We start from the raw sequence: 16,994 nt of genomic DNA, 5'->3' as shown, positions 1-16,994 counted from the left end.
TACTATATTTAAGTAGCATAACTAACTAAGGGTGTGCTAAAAATATTTTTACACCAATGTACAGTAATTTTAATTATTATTATGTAAATATGGGATATCATTTTATCCTATCCTATGCTTCAAGTTGGATTTGGGTAAGAAAACTAGAAATGGTGAGTTGACTTTGCACCTGTACTTAAGAATCAACGAGGTTTATTATCCCAGTGAGCTACATTTTCTTGTTTTGAAAAAAAAAAAAAAAAAAAAAGCGGAACTTTACCAAATAAAATAATAATAAAAGTGGAAAGGGAGGAATTAATGAAAATCCAGCGTTGAACCTTGTTGGGGAAGAAGGGTGTGTGGTGAATGTCCAAGGCTTAAATATAATGAGACTGTTAGAGAACAGAGCTTGTGAAGGGGATACTAGGAGTCTCCATAATTTTGTGAAAACTAGAGAGCTATTTTTTAAATAGTAGGCCTAAAGGCTAAAAATTTTATTTAGTGAAAACGATCGTGAAAACATTGGTGGAAGAGAATAATCCCTCCATATCATGTTCAGTTTGAAAAAAAATAGATTTGAAACACATTCCACCAACCAATATCACATTACCGGGTTTAAACCCAATATCACAATACTAACTTTAAACCCAACACTAATGATAAAAATAATGACGATATCATGTTAATGACAAAAAATTTTGTCCGGCCATCATTACAATTTATTATTTAATATATAATAAAAGCTGGGGGCTGGTCTTTACAGCCTCCATCTCTATCAAAAAAAAAAAGAAAAATCTCTGAATATGCCGGCTATATTCTACCTGAGAAACAATTGATACTCATGGCAATCCCAGGACCAATGGAAAATACAGTGTTTACAAGGGGACCCATCAATTGGAGGTACATCTACGGATTCTAGAACAAGATTTGTAGGACTATCATTTTGTTAAACACACCAATTAACTGAATGCGGTGATTAATTAGTGGGACTACGTTAATGCATCGATCACCTTTAGATGATCATTTCTGATTATTTGTTATCCAAAGGCAACGCATTGTGTTTGCTTCACTGAAGCATATTGATTTTTAAGCTAATTGACCTCCTCCATCTTTTCTCTGATGGCTAGCAAAGCTTTTCCTATCAACAATCTCGAAGGTCATAAGAAGGATCAAGCTTTTATTATTATTATTATTATTTTACGTCCAACCATGTGGGCTGAAGCAAGTTGCGTAACCTCTAAGACGCAATTACATGCGTCGGGAGCTATGGGATTCCCCTGCCAAATGTCCATTCCACTATGGATGGTTGGCATGAGAGACCGATTATTATATCATTATTTTCGGGGTTCCAAAATTAAAAAGACGAGGTCACGCCCAAGAGAAGTCGAGATTATAGTGTGCATGTTATTCGGTGAATAGGAGAGAACTCGTCTAATATGCTTTGCTTTACTATAAGACTATCTTTGTTGGCCAAGTTCTAAATGATATAAATGCTCAAATGGTTCAGAATCTTTACATTTAAAATTAGCGGTTGGATTGATACGAGTTCACAGGTTGTTATTGAGGACTTGATTAGCATTATAGTGAAAAGAGCTGAAAGGGAAAAGATAAAGCCGGCCAGTCCAAGACAACAATACCAGAGTAGAAAACAGAGGGTCGTGAGGGCCACTTTGCTACTATTTTCGGACGACACTAATATATAATATATGAGAACCTAACAGATCAGCTAGCGTATCTACGATTGACCACCCAAGATAATGACTACCAAAATTAAAACCAAAACATTTTTTTCCTCTTGTTTAATACTTGGACGGCCATGGAATCATTCCTAACGTGCAGCATCAGGTGACAGTACTGTATCATGCTTCAACGTGGGGAATAGTTGGCCTTTCCCGCATGCTATTAGTGCTTCGCAGATAGGAAGAATCCAGAAACAAAATGAAAATTCACCAACCAGCTTCTGGGAGAGATATAATTGATTGCACTGACGTCGGCAGCAACTACAAACATTGAACTTAAAGGAGCATGAGTCATATATTTGGCTGAGCATTGCTCCTGTTGAGGTTGTACATCATTTTTTGGCCTACTCAAGTCCAAACTATGGGGACCCCCTTGGGGGTTCCAACAAGGGAGCACTAAGATCTCCAAATCTAAGTGGAAGGTAATGCCAGACTCCAAGATACAACCATCCAAGCTTAGAGTTGTGCACGTGTTGGATCAGTTCGGTTTATGGGTAGAATTGAAACAACTGATTTAGATCAGTTTCTTAAAATTAAATTTGTAACCAACTTAATGCTTTGTAAAAATTGAATGAAACGGAACTAAGAAATTAGTTTCGATTTTGGTTTAGTTTAGCAGGTTTAGAAGATGCTATTTTTGCTTTAGGTTAGATTGACCTGAAGTCAATTTTCACAATACTGTTGTAACTTTTTCTGGGCTTGCAATTGTATGAACCCAATATTAAAACAAGTTAGCAAGGGGTGTAGGCTTACACTTGAATGAGCTTCAGTTGATATTCTTGTTAATAATAGTTATATGTACATGTGTTGGTTTATTTTTGTTTGAATTGATATCTTAAAAATCCAAACCGGAAACCAAACCAACTTTTATTAGACAACATAATATAGTATGTAAATCTATGAAAACTAAATTATATGTTGAGACACCAGTAGGTAGTATTTTGAGTACCGAAATCATGTGCAAGTCATGTAGTATCAGAATAGGAGAAAGAGAATTACCAATAGATTTAGTGATCCTAAATATGCATGATTTTGATGTCATTCTAGGAATGGATTGGATTGCTACTTATCATGCCTCTGTGGATTGTCATGGAAAGAGAGTAAACTTTCAAATATCGGAAGAATTAGTATTCAGTTTTGATGAAAGTACAGGAATCACCCCTCCACATATTATTTCATTTGTGCAAGCTAGACAGATGCTAAGAAAGGGATGTAGAGGTTATCTACTATCAATAAAGAATACAGAATATGATGAATTGAGGTTACAGGATATTTCTATCATGAATAAATTTTTAGATGTATTCATTGATGATTTATCTGGACTATCACCAGACAAAAAAATTAAATTTACCATTGAGTTGGCACCCAATGTCGGTCCGATTTCTAAAGCTCCTTATCAAATGGTTCCCATGGAGTTGAAGGAGTTAAAAGATCAATTAAAGAATTTATTGGATAAAAGTTTTATAAGACCTAGTGTATCTCCTTGGAGAGCTCCAGTCTTGTTTGTAAAAAAGAAAGATGGTAGTATGAGACTTTGTATCGACTATAGAGAGTTGAATAAGATCACTATCAGAAATAAGTATCCTCTACCTCGAATCGATGATTTGTTTGATCAGCTGCAAGGTGCACAAGTTTTTTCTAAAATTGATCTTCATTCGGAATATCATCAGTTAAAAATCAAAGTAGAGGACATACCAAAGACTGCATTTAAAACTCGTTATAGATATTATAAATTTTTAGTAATGCCATTTGGGTTAACCAATGCTCCAGTGGCCTTCATGAATTTAATGAACAGAATATTCAAATCCTATCTTGATAAATTTATTGTCGTATTCATTAATAATATCTTGATATATTCAAGAAGCAAATTGGAGCATGAAGAACATTTACGATGTGTACTGCAAATATTGAGGAAAAAAAACTTTATGCCAAATTAAAGAAGTGTGAATTTTGGTTGGACAAAATAGTCTTTTTAGGACACATCGTGTCTAAAGATGGAATTTCTGTGGATCCAACAAAAGTAGAAGCTGTGATGCAGTGGAACAGACCTACAAATATTTTTGAAATTCGGAGCTTTCTAAGAATGGCAGGTTATTACAGACGATTTGTAGAAGGATTCTCCCGCATAGCTGCACCTTTAACTCGTCTTACTCAAAAAGGAGTTCAATTCGAGTGGACCGAGGATTGTGAACAGAGTTTTCAAGAGTTAAAGCAATGATTAGTTTCAGCCCCTATCCTTCCTATACCAATAGAAAATGAAAGATTCACAATATATAGTGATGCATCTAAAAAGGGACTTGGCTGTATATTGATGCAACATGATAAGGTAGCAGCTTACGCCTCAAGACAATTCGAAAATAGAATTTGCATACCCAATGTTTAGTACTCAAACAAGAAATACTTCAGAAAGCCCATCAGATCGGTTATACAATCCATCCGGAAGGTACTAAGATGTATAGAGACTTAAAAAAAATATACTAGTAGAATAATATGAAAAGAGAGATCGCTCAATTTGTGGCTCAATGTTTGGTGTGTCAACAAGTTAAAGCTGAATATCAGAGACCCGCAGGACTACTTTAACCTCTTGATATTCCAATATGGAAGTGGAAACATATCACTATAGATTTTGTAATTGAACTACCTAAGACTCCAAGTAAAAATGATGCAGCCTGGGTGATTGTAGACCGATTGACAAAGTCTGCACATTTTTTACCAATTAGAGTTGGGTTCACTTTGGAAATACTAGCAAAATTATATATGAAAGAAATTATAAGGCTGCATAAAATTTCAGTGATCATTGTATCTGATCGAGACACCAAATTTGTATCACAGTTTTGGAAGAGCTTACACAAGGCATTAGGAACAAAATTAAACTTCAGTACAGCCTTTCATCCACAGACTGATGGTCAGTCAGAGAGAACTATTCAAGCCTTAGAAGATATATTGAGAACTTGTACTTTAGATATGCAAAGTTCATGGGATGAGCATCTATCTTTGATTGAGTTCGCTTATAATAATAGTTAACAGGCTAGCATTGGTATGGCACCTTATGAAGCATTATATGGTAGAAGATGTCCATCACCGATTCACTAGGATGATGTTGGCGAGTGAAGAATATTGAGTCCCGAACTTATTCAACAAGCAGTCAAAAAGATTCAATTAATCAAAGAACGACTTCGGACAGCACAAAGCAGATAGAAAAGTTATGCAAATAACAAGAGATGAAAATTAGAATTTCAAATTGGTGACCATGTATTTCTCAAAGTGTCTCCTTCAAAAGATATCTCAGGATTTGACATTCATGACAAATTAAATCCTAGATATGTGGATCCGTTCGAGATTTTAGAAAGAATTGGTGAGGTGGCTTATAGACTTGCCTTACCACTTTCACTTGCTGAGTACATGATGTTTTTCATGTTTCTATGTTGAAGAAATATTTACCAGTCCCAACTCATATCGTGAAACTTGAACCATTGCAAGCTAGAAAGGATTTATCATATGAAGAATATCCAGTACGGATCGTGGACCGTAAAGAACAAGTGCTAAGACGTCACAACATTCCTTATGTCAAAGTACAGTGGAGTCGATATTCGGAAAGAGAAGCTACTTGAGAACTAAAGGAAGAAATGAAGCAAAAATATTCCCAGCTCTTTGAGACCACAGGTATGAAAAATTTCGAGGATGAAATTTCTTTTAGGGGTGAAGAATGTTATGACCCAAGCCCAAAGCCCAATTAAGAAGACCCAAGCCCAAGCCCAATTGAAAAAAAAAAAAGAAGGAGAGAGAGATTTTCTCTCTCTCTCTTGGATTTTTTTAGGATTGATGGATTTTAAAAATAATAATAATAATAATAATAATAATTACAAGAAGAGTTTCTATGGATCAATCAAAAATCCTGGACGCCGTCATCTAGTCGATCCATGTGAGGACATTGGATTTTAAGAATTTTTATTTTTTTTAATTTGATAAAATTTTGATCAAAAATATGATATTTGACGTATCAGGTTCAGAGAAAGATTTTCAAGATTTCTAGGATCCCTAGTTTGGATTTTTTTTTGAGGTAAGTAGTGTTTTACCTTTACTGAATTTATCTGATAAATTATAAATTTGAATTATATTAATTCGTGACATGCTTGTAATTAAAAATAATTATTAAAAATTATTTATGATTGAAGATAATTGTTAAAAATTATTTATGATTGAAGATATTTGTTGAAAATTATTATGATGATGTATGATCATAAAGAATGATATGATTGATTGACTTGAATATCACTTATTTATATTATTATTTAAATAATATATGAATTGAAAGATGATATGAATTAACAACCTAGCTATGTAAAGGACCCTGCCAATGGGGGCATATACGTTGGCAAATGATTTGTCTTGAGGATTTATGTCGCCAGCGAGATCAGTAACATGTCGCCAGAGATACCAGCGACAAACCGCCAGCGAGATCAGCGGTTCCAAAGGACTTTGCTGTCAGATGATTCGCAGCCTACCGCAAAAAGATACACGGTATTATGATCCTGCCACAAAAAAAATATGGTCATAGTTCATGGTTGATAAGAAGAACTTAAAAAAATTGATGAACTTAAGATGATAAGCATAATTTAAAATTATGGTGAATTGAAAATTTATATATATGATTGATTAGTGTGATGAACTAAATTATGAATTTGCATATTGATTATGTTATTATCAGCAAACTGATATTTATAATATCATTTTCTGATTTATTCAATTAAAGGTATGCACTGCTTACTGGGCTATTTAGTTCATGATGAGTTTATATTTTTTCTTTACAGATCTAGAAAATTAGCGTGATGCGGGATCTCGATTGGGAGAGCGATTAGAGATGGAGTTAGTTTATTTTGATTAGGATTTTCTCAGAATTGATGCAAGATTTTATTTTAAGTGTTAACTTTGTTAGACAATTATTTTTCTTTTGACACTGAGTTTTAATTTGTTATTTGAACTAAGGTTTGATTATCAAAAATTGAAATTTATTTAACTTTATGTATATAATATCATGATGAGATGCCTTGCATGCTTATAAAAAAAGTTTCTTATGAGTCTGCGGTGGTTGTCATGATCTTCGACTCACAATCTCAGATCGGGGACATGACATTGTATATGCCTGTTATATTCTACTTAAGAAACAATTACTCATGGCAATCTCAAGATCACTCTGTTTCTGGTCAGATATATAGGTGAGTCCAATGGAAAATTCAGTGTCCTCAATGGCATCCATCAATCGAAGGTACATCTACGAATTCAAGAAACAAGATTTATAGGACTACCATTTTGTTTATATACACCAATAACAGAATGTGGTGATTAATTAATAGGACTACGTTAATGCAACAATCAACTTCAGATGATCATTGCGTACCATTCATTTCATGTTCTGATTATTTGTTATCCAAAGGCAATGCATTGTGTTTGTTTTGCTCAAATATAATGATTCTTAAGCCTATTGGCCTCCATCTCTTGTCTGATTGCTAGCAAAGTTTTTCCCGTCCACAACCTCAAAGGTCTTAAGATGCCTTTTTTCTTCTATTTTTATTTTTTTAATGCCAACCTTGCGGGCCGAAGCACAAGTTGCTAACCTCTAAGACACAATGACACGCCCCAAGAACTATGGGTTTCCCCTCTTACATGTTCATTCCACTATGAGTGGTTGCCATGAGAGACTGGTTAAACCATTATTTTGTCGTCTTCGTTCATTCAAGAGACTTGGTAGAAAGTAATTTGTCCACCAAAATCATAATATTGACCCCGATTGCAGTTTTTGGTCGACAAAACTACTTTCCACCCAAAAAATCTTTAAGAAAGGTTTCGTGCTTTGAATAACTTGGCTGGAGGACAAGGATTATGATCTTTACGTACCAAAAGCACAAGATTCGTATTCCGAAAGTTAGTTCTTGGAGAACAGAACGGGCACTCAATTCCACTAAAACAGACCTATAGCAGTCCACCTGTGCTTGTGATGTCCACGCGGGTAGTCTGTTTCTTTTTTTGAGATAATATGAAGTGCGAAGAAAGTTAAGACCAGTTTCACACCTCACTGTCCCGCCCAAGATGTCAAAGTCACCCACCCATCTTTCCTCGCCGATGCTTTCAAGCTAACCGTCAACTATCTTTCTTTTTTTCGATGGGAAAAGGGAGGCTGAAAGGGCCGCCACTCTTTTATTAATCAGCTATGTACAAGGAAAAGACAAGACCTGACACTAAGCAAAGGTTTACAGCAAAATGTGTACTCCAACCGTTCCCGGGAATCTACCTTCTCACCGCCTCATATAATATTGAGTTGCATGGCCCCATCCCATCAGAACCCTGCTCCAGAGGCCTCCGTATTGCATGCACCAGGTGCAATTGGACCGCGTCAAAAATCCCACGGTGGATAGGGCGCCACGCTACCCCTTATATTTCGCCTGATTACGGACCATCCATCGCTCCGGAATTTGCCCCGATTCATTTGCACCGGGTGCATGCCATAATTTCTCCCTCCAGAGAGCTGAAGCTTATAAAGCTCTGTTTGGAATTACTGTTGCTAGTAGAATGTTTGAAACTTTTACGAATGAAATTTTTTTCGAAAGTAGTAAAATTTTTGAAAATAATTTTTTTTAAAAAAATATGTACTATTTTTTAATTATATTAAAATTTTAAATATATATTTAATAATCAAAATAAGGAAGTGCATTTGATCTGATGAAATGATGAAAAAAAAATATAACATAGTATCATATAGTAAAGTATAACATAATATTATATTATATATTATTACATATTAAAATATTATTATATTGTATATATAATATAATGTTGAATATTACAGCATAGCAATATAATATTTGGTGATATGATATGGTAATATATTATTAATAGTACATTATTATTACAACATAATATAATGCAATATAATATTATAATATAATTTAATAATATAAATTTATTATAATTATAATGTAATATATAATATAATAAAATAATATTATAATATACTATAATAATATAGTATAATGAATTATAATATTAAAAAGTCAATATATTATATTATATTATTATAATAAAATTATAAATGTTATATTGTATATTTATATTATAATATACTATAATAATATTATTATTATATAATCATATAATATAATTTAATATATTATCTTATTGCAATACTAATATAATAATATGATTAATATTCTATTCTATTATGATTATAATAATATATTATACTATCATAATATAACTATTATTACTATAATAATAATAATAATATGATATTATGATTGTAATAATATGTTATATTATGATTATAATATAATTTAAGAACATATTATATTATAATTATGTATTTTACAATAATATAATAAGTTATACTATTAATGTAATAATATAATATAATATAACATAATATATTATTGATTTATTATTGTAGTATATTATATTTATAATATAATAATGTAGGATGATATGATATAAGATGTAATTATCAGATTTTTTGGTGGGCATCTTGGTCATTAAATTTTTTTTTAAAATTAAAATAGTTTTCCGACATTAATCCAAAAGCATTTTGGGGAGAAACTTTAAAATATAGGTTTTTCCATGTAAATCTTTTTAGCTTTCTGATAAATCCAGAATAACTTTTTGATTTTTTATTAAACACTACTATATCATCTAAAAATATTTTTGAAGAGTTAGAAAATATTTTTAAGTCCTCCAAAAACTTTACCAAACAAGGGCTAAAAGCATTTCTACTGTCACATCCCAAATTGGTCATCTCGATCAGCCATATGGCATGGCCGCTAAAAGATCATGTAAAGTTTAGGATGAACAATTTTTTTGAATTAATTTCAAGATTTAAAATAACAGATAATAGCCAAATAATCTAATTGAATAAATTTATTACAATCAAATAATCAAACTTTTCAATTATAATATATTCAAATGTTCATTTGATATCAAAAAAATAAACTAACTAAAGACTCCATTATTTGAACTCCACACCCAAACCCGTCCGAAACTAGGCATCTCATGACTCTGAAAAATATAATACAACAGATATGAGCTTTATGACTCAGTAAGAATCCTCCATGCATACACACTGGCATGAATATGATAGCATTTTTTAGCAAATACAAAACTCATGAAAAAATAGTGAGATTCATACATCAACGATCTGATAATTAAATAATGTTTAATAGATCTAGTATTTATATTATAAATAAGGTTGGAAATGGGCTCGAGGCGGCTCGATGGGCTTCGGGCCGGCCTGACTATAGGTCGGATTTTGGGCTAGGCTCGAACAGAATTAGATCGAGTTTGGGTTTAGATATAGAGTCCATTTTATTTTCGGGCCGAGCTTGGGCTTATCATTGACTCGGCCTGGATTCTGCCTAGGTGCAAGCCTGTTTTGCAAGCCCGATTCTATCTGAATACATTGTTCACCGCCACCACATCTTCTTAGTCTCTCCCGATATATACACTCATGAAAGGTAAGGATAGTCTTAGCAGTTCCAAGGGTTGCTTGACTTGGAAGTAGGTAGAATGAAGCCAGATGGACCCAATCATGTTCATCATCACCTATACCATCAAGCACAACCACCCACTGCAACTCCCTCATCGGCAACACCCGCCAAAAGTTCCCCCCTCCTCCCTCCTCCTCCACAACCCCGCCGCCGCTGCCGATAACGACGAGTACCTCCCTCCTATCAATCCATCCTCAAGTCCACCCTCATCCTCCACAACTGTTGGCCTCTCCCCCACCACCCCGCTCACGACCTCCATGGAGGATAAGCTCCTTCACCACGAACATCTGCCCTACAAGAGGGAGGATGGCAGCAACATAAACAATGACAAGGAAGAAGAGAAAGAGGGAATGCTACTGGTAAAAGACATGGAAGTGATGGGCGAGGACGGCTTGCTCTTCATGGGCTTAAATGAGCCTTCCAGGGCCCCGATCGCCTTAGTCGCCACATCCACTGCGGCGACGGACACCATCGCCTCTACCTTCTTCGACGATGACAGTGACTTCAGGGAGCACTTGTGTTGGAGCAGGAGTCCTTAAAGAGGTCTAGAAGTTGAGAGAGAGAAAGAAAGGAGAGAAACAGAGGGAGGGAAAAGGAGCTCGGGCCGGCCCAAATGTGTTCAAGTATGGCTCAGGCCAGAGCCGAGCCTAGGCTTGATTTTTTTCTAAAATCATCAGGCCAAAACCTGATCTGAGTCCGAAAAAAATTTTTAGATCGGGCTTGGATAGGGATAGGCCCGGCCCAGTTCCAACCTTCTTTATAAAGCATATATAAGCCTAGCCAGCATGCACATCAAATTTTAACCATATAGTAAATTAATTACATACATATCATCATAACCGGAGTTTCTAGATATATGTAATATATCACCCTAGTTCTCTTAAATACATCAAATATCATCAAACCTGTAATTCTATGCAATAGTGATTCAGTGAGATTAATTATCATAAATTGATTAGCATAAATCAAACTCGACAATATGGTCATTTTGGTATTGGACTAGTCCCGCTGCCCCTCTAGCCCAAGATAAGCCAAAACGCACGTCATATTTTCGTTCGTAGCTAGCAACTGTATCTCAGTCTACGACTGATATCATATATACCATATTTCACACATGCTAACTAGTCCAATGCCTCTTTTTTTCTAATATAATAGTTATGCAAATTCAATTTACTTATAATTAAATATAATTTTATATCATTTTGATTTGATTTTGGTATTAGACTAGTCACAGCATACTCCAGCTTGTGGCAAGCCAAATACATGCCATGCTTTCGTCTATAGTCGGCAATTATAATATCATATTTCAGTCCATGGCTAATATACACCACGTTTAACAAATGGCCAACTAGTCCAGATGCCTCCCTTATCCCCCACTCTCACAATTATGCAAAATTTAATTTCATTATATCGTAATTATGATTAACTCTAGTTCATTATTTGGAATCAAGTTTTTCAATATTGGACTAGTTATAACTATACTCCAACCTATGGCATGCCAAATACAACTATTGCATCCAACCAAAAGCTAACACAACACATACACTATATTTTTATATGCCGACCAGTCATCATACGGTCATGATTTTCTTTAAATCATTTGCACTCCATATGGTTGCTATACTTAAGTACGAATTAATAAGTTTTAGACAGAGTTAGAATTATAAGTAACATCATAATCCAAGCGATGTCAAATAATCAGCACATAATTTATATCCCAACATGCATAAAATATCCACAATCATACAAGATACATTTATATACAAAACTTCTATAATCATATAGGTGACTATATCGAGGGATTCTTACCTCTATCAATAACAGATCCAAGTACAATGAACACTAAACTACTTTTTGATCTACGCATTCAAAGGCAAATTATTTCGCTCAACACTATCTTGCTCAGATAATTATTTACTTATGGAGCCGACCATTATCATCGGAACAATCGTAAACATCCAAATTTACAAAAGGAAATGATAAATGGTTGTACAATGCCAGCTCAAGACCCCTGATCAAACAATGCCAATAAGGAATCCCTCCAAGGGTCAATCGGTCAATCTACACCTAGATATTTTGATCCTCCACTAGCCTTTAGGATATCTAGAGAGAGGAAGAATGAAGAAGAGAGAGAAAGAAAAAGAGGAAGAGTAGAGGCGGGGAGGGAGGGAAGGAGGGAGAACTCTATGTTTCTTCATCAAAACAAAAGAAATTCCTTTCCCTTTCTGAATATCCATACTTCCAAGGGGTTGCAGTGGGCCGACGGGCAGCTACCATGATGACGTCCCTCAACGAGATAACGTCAACGATCCAAACAAGGAGCCACGGCCAATTGCTGACAGCTACAGATAAGAAAAGGAAAAAGCAAAATGGGGGAGGCCCTGTTCAACAGAATCCGGCCATCAATCGGCTTTAATTCAAATGGCAATAGCAACCTTGAGACTAGAAAAAGTCAGAAGGAGAGATCCAAGATCTATTAGCTCTATTTCGTTTTCTTTGACAGACTCAGGGAGGAAGATGGCTCCCATTGGGAGTCTTCCTCCTGGCATACACTAAGTGGCCCAGCTCAGGCCAGGCCAGGCCCAAACAAGATGGGCTCTCACATCTACTGCCCATGGGAAGGCAGTGTTGAGTCGACCCCGTTTCTATTGTCCATGAGATGGTGTAAAGAGATCCCCACCCATTTAAACTTGTATCTACTGGCAACCAAGGTCCAGATGTGAAAAAGAAAGACAGCTTGCTGTGCCGTTTCTCTCACTGATTTAGCTTCGAACCTGAAAAGCCTGTTGTTTCTTTTCCAATAACCATTTTCTATTAGACTCTCAATTGTGGGGGGGTCAGCTTCTTGCCCAAATTTTTCCACCTCTATTCATTCCATAGATCTTGATACTGTAGTGGTTTGTTGTGCAAGAGATCTAGGGTAAACTGCTGTAAAGAATTGGACAGTAGTGTTAAAATTAATGGAGAAAATTTTTTTGGATGAAATAATGGAGAAAATTTTGATGCACCATTGAGCTGTTGGCATTCTTTCTGCTGATTTTTTAATCGTTCAAACCACTGGACCATGATCTTTTCTCTTGAGCATGCTTTCAGATGTCAGAATCTTGTGACATTTTTTTTTTAGGAATGATGAAAAGAATTTTGTGAGAAGAATCTTCTTGCATGAGGGAGCCCATGCTGCTCACCCATTTGTTTCCTATTGAGGTGCATCTTGCTTGGCTCGAGTTGCATGCCATCTGAAAATTGAAGAACTTATGTCAATCTTTCTGAATTACAAGTTCTATTTTCATCAAAAAAAGAATTACAAGTTCTATTTATCTCACTATTTTACGGTTCAAATGAGATGAAAAAGGCATTGGTATTCGAATGCACTATTAAATGACTCAGTCCTATTGGTCCATGCATGCTTTGAAGTATTTTTAGGTTTGTACCCAAAAACAAATGGCATTCTCAGATTACAAGTGACATACATGCACACACGTACATACACATATATAAGAGATACCATGTAGGAAGTACGGTTGGTTGGAGCTGCTTAATATCAAATGTTGGTATGACCACATTTGACAATGTCTGGTGAAGCTTCATGCTCCCTAGTTTTCTCCGCATAATCTCATCAAGGTATTTGTGTTGAAATGAGCTGTAGATCTCTCTGATTAGGAATGCAATCATCTAATTAGAGAAAAATATGTTTGTATAATTTCTAAATTAAATCCCTCTGATTAGGAATGCAATCGTCTAATTAGAGAGAAATATATTTGTATAATTCCTAAATTGAATCCCTCTGATTAGGAATGCAATCGTCTAATTAGAGGGAAATATATTTGTATAATTCCTAAATTGAGCCCATGAAAATTAATAAAAAGGATCCGTTTGGTCCTAGAGAAGTATTCCTTCTTCCTCTGAAATCTTCGTCTCCACCCTCTTTTCTATTCTTCTTCTGTTTATACTTCTGTTTGTCAACATGGTATCAGAGCCTATTTAGGGAATAGAGTGCTCTGTTCCACCTCTTCAACCGCCGATCGTCCACAATTCAAATCTCTCCTCTCAAACAGAGTGAGATCTGTTCCCCCTTCAAACCATCGTCGCTGCTCTCTCTGTGGATCCCTGCAAACCTTGAAAGTCATTCTCCATTTTCTTTAAATCTCTCACTCTCTCTCTCGCATCCCTTCAAATCATCAGCGCCTCTTCTCCGGAACCGTCATCTTCATCATCACCTCTGCTATGATCGCCACCTCCGCTGTCGCGGCCATCGTCGCCACCGCCACTGCTGTCGCTGCTTCTGCCATTGCCACTGCAATCGCCACCACTGTCGCTGCTACCGCCGCTGCCATCGACGCCACCACCATTTTCACCCAAGAACCACGGGGTTGAAAACGGTTTTCATCCCTTATTAGGTATTTTTTAAATACCAAAAAAAAAAAAAAGGAGAACCTCTACTGCTGTCACATGTGTTTCCAATTGTAGATGCTGTTTTTTTTGGAGCAACAATGGAGCGTCGTGTTTTGGAGTTTCTGAATATTATCAAGGCACCTTTCATGGAAGCAGAGATTCAATATTTTTTCGTCATCTGAGTTTATCTCAGATCGTTGGTGAGAAAACTTCAATTTTCTCCCTCAAGATTGTTCTTGTTTACTTGATCATTTAAGTTTTTTTTTCTTATGGGTGATAAAACTCCTTTAACCATGGAGGATTTAGAAAAGTTAATGGTTAGGATGATGGAATCTCGTATCTCGGGTAGTGAGTTTTCAAAGATCACCCTAGAAACTAACCCGATCAAATTGGATGGGCCGGGTACCTACTTAAGTTGGACGCGACATGTTCTTCTAATTTTGGATTCTCACAATCTTGAGGGGTTTATAAGTAGTACTGCAAAAAGGCCAGAAGGAGATGGGATAGCTGTTAGACAGTTAAATTCTAATAACTCTCAGGTGGTAGCATGGCTCCTTGCCTCTATGGTACCAAGTGTTGCTCATACGGTTGAGGCACTAACGAATGCTTATGAGTTATAGCAGGCTGTAGCCACAACTTATTCTTATAAAGGCAATAATATGCATGCCCATAAGATCTAGCGAGAGCTTCGAGGACTTAATCAAGGTTTTCGATCTGTAACAGAGTATGTTGGAGAATTAAAAAGGTTGTGGAACGATTTTGATTTTTATAGTCCCTTTACCCCTACTCATCCTGGTGATGTTGATGTGTTTCGTAAATGGATAGAGCGACAGCGACTTGTGGATTTTTTGGATGGACTAAACCCAGAGTTTGAGTATCGACGCTTTTCTATTCTTAGTACACAGAAGTGGCCAACTCTTGATGAAACTATTTCTTTGGTTCTTAGTGAAGAAACTCAATTAACCACTATGTCTTCTTCTACGAACACAGCTATACAATCTGCACTTGTGGTACAGCCTAATACTCTTGGAAGCTCTTCTCCTAATTCTGCTCAAGAAACTCAGCCTCGACCTCGTGGGGTTAAAATTTGTGACCACTGTCATAAGCCGGGCCACATCAAAGCTTACTGCTATGAGCTACATGGTCGTCCAAATAGAGGCCGTGGTCGTGGAGGTGGTCATTTTGGTAGAGGCCGAGGTCAGTATAATCAAGCTCATTTTTCTTCTATGGGAGATTTATTAGTTGAAGAAATGCAACTTTTGAAAAAATTCAGATCTGGTGTAAATATTTCTGAAAGCAGCACTTCCACAGAAGATTCTTCAAATCAACCAGCTAGTTCTCAGGGTAATTTTGCCCAAATAGGTATCAGTGATCAAATTCATGCTCTTAACTGTAGTAATTTTTCTCTATGGGTTGTTGATTCTGGAGCATCCAATCATATGACTGGATCCTTTAGAGATTTTGTGTCTTATATTCTTTGTTTTGGTCGTGATAAAGTTCGTCTTGCTGATGGCTCCTTTACCCCTATTTCTGAAAAAAGATCTATCAAATGCACTTCCGAATTACCCTTATCATCTGTTCTACATGTCCCAAGATTTTCTATAAATCTCCTATCCATTAGTGCTATTACAAATGATCTTGATTGTGCCGTAACTTTTTTCAAAACACATTGTGTCTTTCAGGAACCAAAGACAGGGAGGAAACTTGGGACTGGCATAATGCGTAATGGGCTCTACTATTTGGAGGGAGGAGTGTCTGAAGGCTACTCAGAAACCAATTTGACTATTTCATCTTCACAAAAGGAAGATCTGTTACTCCAACACCGCAGGCTTGGTCATCTTTCATTTACTCTCTTAGCTCGTATATTTCCAACTGTTTTTGAAACATATAAAGAGAAGCTTGTATGTGATGCCTGTGAACTAGCTAAACACACTAGAAGTACTTATCCAAACTCAGGCCGACGTAGTAAAGCAATGTTTGAGGTAGTTCATTCTGATGTATGGGGACCCTGTGGGACCACCGCTATTTCTGGTCATCGGTGGTTCGTCACTTTTATTGATTGTTTTAGTCGTTGCACTTGGGTTTATCTATTGAAAAATAAGAATGAAGTATTTCAGTCATTTAGAGATTTTCATAAAATGATTGGTACTCAATATGGAGCAACTCTTAAGATTTTTCGCTCTGACAATGGGACAGAATATCTTAATAAAAAATTTGAGGAGTATATACATAATAATGGAATTATATATCAAACGACGTGTGTTGACATACCGGCTCAAAATGGAGTTGCTGAAAGAAAGAATAGACACCTTCTTGAAGTGACAAGATATTTGATGTTTCCTATGTAAGTTCT

Source organism: Elaeis guineensis, chromosome 15 (assembly GCF_000442705.2).
Source record: "Elaeis guineensis isolate ETL-2024a chromosome 15, EG11, whole genome shotgun sequence".
NCBI classification, from domain to species: domain Eukaryota; kingdom Viridiplantae; phylum Streptophyta; class Magnoliopsida; order Arecales; family Arecaceae; genus Elaeis; species Elaeis guineensis.
This window is presented reverse-complemented; position numbering follows the sequence as displayed.